The 6374-nt window shown below is 39.6% G+C and overlaps 1 pseudogene; it reads right to left on the reverse strand.

The window, feature by feature from the left end:
• Window positions 1-4131: 4131 nt before the first annotated feature.
• Window positions 4132-4231, reverse strand: LOC111759241 (U6 spliceosomal RNA; annotated as a pseudogene).
• Window positions 4232-6374: the final 2143 nt, after the last annotated feature.

Below are 6374 nucleotides of genomic sequence, written 5' to 3' on the forward strand. Positions count from 1 at the left end.
AATTGGTTTGTTTGTCTTTTTGCTGTTGCGTTGAAAGATTTCTTTATATATTCTGGATATTAAACCTTTATCAGATGTGTGGTGTCCAAATATTTTCTCCCATTGGGTAGGTTGTCTTTTTACTTCAGTGATAAAGACCTTTGAGGAACAAAAACTTTAAATTTATGAGATCCCATTATCTATTGTTCTTTTGTTGCTTGTGTTTTGGGTATAAAATCTAAGAAACCATTGCCTAACACAAAGTCCTGAAATACTCCCCAAACTTTTCTTCTAGGAGTTTGAGAGTTAGGGCTCATATATTAAGGTCTTTGACCCATTTTGAGTTGGCATTTGTATATGGTGTGAAGCAGGGGTCCTCCTTTTATTTTGCAAATGGAGATCCAATTTTCCCAGCACCGTTTTATTAAAGAGACTGTTCTTTTCCAACTGAGTGGTCTTTACCACCTTGTCAAAATCAATTGGCCATAAATGTGGGGGTAGATTTTTTAGCTCTCAATTCTATTCCATTGGTCTCTATGTCTGTCCTTGTGCCAGTACCATGTGTTTTGATTTCCATCCTTATTTTTTAATGCAGAACTTAGTCACAAGGAATCTGGGGGAATGTAGCTTTCTATATGAGCACATTGCCTTCTTGAATAAAATTTTTTAAGTAAGAAAAAGAGACAGATTGAATATTTGGTAGGCTATTAGCTGTTTTGCTTCATTCACTTTGATTTACAATGAAAGCATTTCCCGTGTTATGAACTATTCCTTATAAAAATAACATTAAGTGGGTTTTAAGTGTTCCAACATACCAATATATCTTAATTAATTTTGCATTTACTTGATGACTTTTTTGAGTCTTTTCAATCTAAATGTCCAAGAGAGTGTTTTACTCACTACTGTGTCCCAGAGTCTGGAAGTGATCCTGATACATAGTAAATGTTAAATGAATGAATTACATTAACTACTAAGCAGGATAATTTTGGCTCAACTTCATTAGATGTCAGTTTTCTTTAAGAAACTACTGTCCAGATCAAGCACATTAAGATATGTTTTCACAAAATTCTTGAACAAAGATAATCCGCCAATTCTTAGAAAAATATTCCCCAATTATTTTGCCTAGAAGTTACAGAAAATTACAGAGGAAAATGTGATGTGGGAAATATTGTTGATATTACCATCTTCAAGGTTGGGAGCAAAGAGGAAATGCACTGAACTACAATTTATATCTGCACCCTAACTTGGGAGGAAACATTGAGATCCTTAATGGACTTTCTGTGTTCCATTCAGCACTTCTGTTCAAAATACCTGTTAAAATAGGTAGCTTAACAGTGGAAACACTGACTTGTTCTGGATTTTTAAAAAGTCCAACGTCAATTTAAAATGTGATCTTTTTTTCCCCACATTTTCTAAAGCCTGACAACTGGTTCTCATCAGGTAAACTTAAGCAAATACCGAGTGCCTTGTGAAGGTGTGATAGATTGTATTTTCCTAAGATGGCTCCAATGATACCTCCCCTCCCATATGGTCTTTACAATATTATCTTGCCCCTCCTTCATCAAGATGTAAGGTCTAATTCCTTTCCCTTTAAATTAAGGTGACATTTAGTAACTTGCTTAACATATAGAATGTAGTAGAAGTGATGTACCGGGACTTCCAAAGCTAAGTCATAAGAAGTTTTGCCTCTTCCATCTGGGTTTCTTGGGATGCTCTCTTCTACCATGCTGTGATAAGCCCAAGCCATATGGAGAAGCCATGTGTAGGCACTCTAGCCCAGTTGAGTTCCCAGCCACGGACCAGTATCAACTGGCAGCCATATGAGGGAGCCAAATTGGACGTCCAGCCCAACTGAGGCTTTAGATGACTACAGCCAGCTGATATCTGACCATAACTGTATGAGATAGGCTCAGTAAAAGCAGCCAGCTGAAACCAGCCAATCTTAAGAACCATAAGAGATCATAAACAAGTGTTGTTTTGAGTCACTAAGTTTTGATATGGAAAAAAAAGCAATATAAAATCATGATCTAAAAAGAAAGAAAATGCTGCAGTTGTAGTAGATTCTCAAGATAAGAGTTTGCAATGTGAATTCCTTGCAATGTGAATATTTCACTTAGTTTACAATAACAGAGTGCTGTTCTTTCCTATATATTTTTGTGCTATATTGGCACACTAATTAGAGAGCAAACACAAATCCTGACAGAATTATCTAGAAATAAATGATAACTTTTTGTCCTTGAAATAATTAGGCGTTATTGGTAGCTCTGATCTTATGCAGAGTCTGAGGATCATGTCTTCGCTAGGTTGGGATTTTTATCTTAAATATTAGAACAGGAGAGGACTTTGGAACTTAGCTGGCTCTCTTTCTTTATTTTGTATTTGAAGAACCGTGGCTGAGAGAGATTGAACAATTTGTGTAAAAGCTCATAAATGATTAGTTGGCTGACTCTGTGATAGAACTCTGGTTTCCTGGCCCTTGTTCTATAGGCTTTTTACTATACTACATTGCCAGCCATATTCATGTGTATGTGCACATACGCACAGATACATGGGCAGAAAGAGAATTTTGCTTTAACATTTCAGAATTCAGTAATTTTAATAATATGTTACTATCTTATTTCTAGGACCAAACAACCATTTTAACTACCAGCAACTACAGTGGGGTTCTAGTAAATTTCTAACCATTGGCTCTTACAAAACAAAACAAAAGCCTTCATTTGCAGATTTGCTGATTTCCATGTTATCAATATTTTCACTATGGCCACATTCAAGCTACCTTTGTGATGTCATCTAACATGAATTTGGGAATTGGAAAGAAATGTGCAAAATCAGCTGCATGAGCCAGTGCAAGTGAGCTTTAGCATACCACCGAATACACCACTCTTAGAAAAACCAATATAAACATATCTGTTTTTATTTAACATAGATATTTAAAGTGATTATTCACCTTAACAAAATTCTCCTTAAAATGAGATGAAGAGATGGAACTTCTTAAGTGCATAAAAATATTATTTGGAAAGTTTCAATTTACTTATAACTGATAAGCATAATTTCCAAAAGCAAACTTTGTAGTTATTGACAAGACAATGTAGCTCACCAAATAATCCAAATAATCCAAATAATCTGAGCTTCCTCAGATTTCCCAAACACACTTGCATTTAGGGTGAGCTCATGAGGTGACTTCTGGCCAATGGTTTGCGAGTGGAAGTGATGTGTCTCACTTCTGGACCAAAGCAGTTAAGGACTATTTCGTCCTGAAACAACAGCACTGAAAAGCATAGGTTGAAACGGTGGCACCACGAGATGAAAGAAGCCTGGATTCTTGAATTATTAAATGGAAGACAATTCTGCTAAAATTGTTCAGATTTGCAAGAACATGACATAATGTTTTTTGCATGTGAAACCACTGAGATTTTAGGGTTTGTTACTATACCATAGCAGGGATTATCTTGTTTAATAGAGTTTTAAAAAAAATTTATCAGTATTTATTTTATTTATTTATTTTTCCTCACCCCCTCGTTGTTTGCATTTGTGCATTTGCTGTGTCTGTTGGTTGTCTGCTCATCTTTCTTTTAGGAGAAACCAGGAACTGAACCTGGGACCTCCCATGTGGGAGGGAGGTGCCTAATCACTCGACCCACCTCCATTTCCTGGTTTGTTGTGTATTTCATTATGTTTTCCTCTTTGTGTCTTTGGTTGCATCATCTTGTTGCATCAGCTTGCTGTGCCAGCTCGTCATGTCAGTTTGCTCTATTATTCATTTTCTTTAAGAGGCACTGGGAACCGATCCTGGGACCTCCCATGTGATAAGTGGGAGTTCAATTGCTTGAGCCACATCTGCTTCCCTTAATAGAGTTACAGATGTAATTTCAGAAACTGACTTTCTTTTCAAGGTGGCTTCCATAAATTTGAACTGATGGGAACAAGGAAAAGACACTACTAACAAAGGGAAGAATTAAAATGAGACAGAGGGAAGTGCAGAGGAACCCTCCAACTACTCCTTAACCAGTGACTGTTTCTGACGATAAACTTCTGATTTCCCTTTCCTTTCCTTTCCCTTTCCCTTTCCCTTTCCCTTTCCCTTTCCCTTTCCCTTTCCCTTTCCCTTTCCCTTTCCCTTTCCCTTTCCCTTTCCTCTTCCTTTTTTTCCCTTAAAATATGGAAGACCACAAATTGGTGTGTTTTCCTTGCTCAGGAGCTAGGCTAATCTCTGCATCATTCCAGTTTTAGTATATGCCCTGCTGAAGCAAGCACTGTTATCTTTTTAACATAGAAATAATGCTTCATTGACTAGTAGGATGCATTATTTATAGCATTGATTTTCATTTGGAGGCCTAATCAGTTAAACTTATAACAATAATATATGCTGCTTTGGAATGAAAAAAAAACCTTCACTATCCTATATTGATTAATTATTGAATGTATTTATTCATTAAACAACTATATCTTGAATGCTTGTGATGTTCCAGGCACAGTGTGAGGTGCTGGAAATATTATGGTGAGAAAAAAATAGCTTGGTCTCTGCCCTCATGTTGGGCTACACAGATATTAATCAAATAATAAAACAGTGTCTAGTGCCATATGAAAAGTATGGGATGCTTTGAAAACATATCAGAGATTTCTTTGATGAGTTTGCGATCAAGAGAGTAAGGGAAGCTTTCTTGAGGAAGTGACATTTGAATCAAATTCTAAAGGATAAATAAGGGTTAAAATGAAGAGGATTCAGGTTAAAATGAAGGTGGGAAGAGAATGTGTATTCATTTCCTATTTCTGCTGCAACGAAATTTTCTTTTCTCTCCTCCCCACACCTCCACCGTCTGCTCTCTGTGTCCATTCGCTGTGTGTTCTTCTGTGTCCACTTGTATTCTCATCAGGTGGCACTGGGGATCTGTGTCTCTTTTTGTTGCATCATCTTGCCACATCAGCTCTCTGTGGGTGTGGCAGCACTTCTGGGTGGGCTGCGATTTCGCTCCGGGTGGCTCTCCTTGTGCAGGGACCATTCCTTGCATGGGGGGCACCCTTATGTGGGGGTGCCCCTGCATGGCACGGCACTCCTTGTGTGCAGCAGCACTGTGTGTTGGCCAGCTCATCACATGGGTCAGGAGATCCTGGGTATTGAACCCTTGGACCCCCTATATGATAGGTGGATGCTCTATCTGTTGAGTCACATCTGCTTCTCCCGCTATAACAAATTACCACTAACTTAATGGCATGAAATAGTAGATTTATTATCTTATAGTTCTGGAGGTCAGAAGTCTAACATGGTCAGTGGGGTTGCCTTCCTTCTGGAGGCTCTGGGGAAGGATGTGTTTCAGCTGACTGCATTCCTTGGCTCAAGGACCTCTTCCAGCAATGGGGTCACTCTGACCTCTCCTGCCTCCCCCTTTTTTTTTTTTTTTAATAATTTTTATTCTCCCTCTGCCTGGAGATGGTTCCCTCATCTATCTGCTTATTCTTTGCTGTGTCCACTCATTGTCTCTGCTCATTGTGTCCATTCGTTGTCTGCTTGTCTTCTTTAGGAGGCAATGGCAACCGAACCGAGGACCTCCCATGCGGGAGACAGTCATCCAATTGCTTGAGCCACATCCACTCCCTGCTCGTTGTGTCTGCTCATGGTGTTAGCTCGTTGTGTCAATTTGTTACATCTACTTGTCTTCTTTAGGAGGCACTGGCAACCGAACCCAGGACCTCCCATGTGCAAGATGAGTGCCCAACTGCTTGAGTCATATCCACTCCCCTGTCTCCCTCTTCTAAGGACCCATGTGGATAATCTAGTATAATCTTTGCATTTCAAGAACCTTAACTTAAGCACATCAGTAAAGACCCTTTTGCAGAAAGCAGACTTGGCCCAATGGATAGGGCATCCACCTACCACATGGGAGGTCCGTGGTTCAAACCCAGGGCCTCCTTGACCAGTGTGGAGCTGACCCATGTGCAGAGCTGATGCTCACAAGGAGTGCCCTGCCATGCAGGGGTGTCCTCCACCTAAGGGACCCCCATGCGCAAGGAGTGCACCCCATAAGGAGAGCTGCCCATCACGAAAGAAAGTGCAGCATGCCCAAGAATGGTGTTGCACACATGGAGAGCTGACACAACAAGATGACGCAACAAAAAGAAACACAGATTCCCAGTGCCACTGATAAGGATAGAAGCAGTCACAGAGGAAGGCAAGCAAATGGACACAGAGAGCAGACAACTGGGGGGGGGGCAGGAAGGGTAGAGAAATAAATAAATCTTTAAAAAAAACAAAAGACCCTTTTGCCGCATACCGTAACGTAGTCACAAATTTTGGGGATTAGAATGTGAGCATTTTTGGGGATTAAACATGATTCTGTCTACCACAGAGCAAAGTACAAGGCAGAGGAAAACAGTATTGATCAAAGCCCTAAAATCGG

This window comes from Dasypus novemcinctus, chromosome 31, assembly GCF_030445035.2.
Source record: "Dasypus novemcinctus isolate mDasNov1 chromosome 31, mDasNov1.1.hap2, whole genome shotgun sequence".
Taxonomy (NCBI): domain Eukaryota; kingdom Metazoa; phylum Chordata; class Mammalia; order Cingulata; family Dasypodidae; genus Dasypus; species Dasypus novemcinctus.